Below are 567 nucleotides of genomic sequence, written 5' to 3'. Positions count from 1 at the left end.
GAAACGCTCACATATGTTGAAACAGAGGCACCTTAATATTAACAGCACTAATGTTTCCGACACTGTTGATGGACGATTTTTTGTACAGAATGTTGGATGTTGGTGGTAAATGTCGAAATTTTGGAAAGACTCAACGGGAAAGGCATTTTTCGCAAGAAATATTGTAACCAAAACTTAGCGCTCTCAAGTTCCTTAAGCTGTTCCTGGTTGTTCAGATTCATGCACCAACCGCTTTGAGTAGCCAACTCAACCTGTAGTTGACTTACTGCTCATTAAAACAGCACATGCTCTGCAACGTATATTAAGAAAACACACCGCTAGGCATTACATTCCTGTGTCCATTCCTGCAGCGAAGTAGTGATGGGTTTCAAGGTCCTAATAAAATCCTCTAAAGGACAGTTAAGCTCACACCCAGACATTTTGAGGCGTTCAAAGTTGGTGGTGTTTGAGGCGGTCGCCCTCAAGAAAATACTCACAATCGCCCCACGTAATAAAAGGGGGTTTGGGAGAATTCCTAACAATTTTTCCAGCAAGGTGTAACGGAATTTTTAACAATAATCTACTATT

This window comes from Dendroctonus ponderosae, unplaced genomic scaffold (assembly GCF_020466585.1).
Source record: "Dendroctonus ponderosae isolate FM_Combo_2020 unplaced genomic scaffold, Dpon_F_20191213v2 Dpon_F_20191213_4, whole genome shotgun sequence".
NCBI lineage: Eukaryota > Metazoa > Arthropoda > Insecta > Coleoptera > Curculionidae > Dendroctonus > Dendroctonus ponderosae.
The sequence above is the reverse complement of the archived record's forward strand: the minus strand, read 5'-3'. Positions refer to the sequence as shown.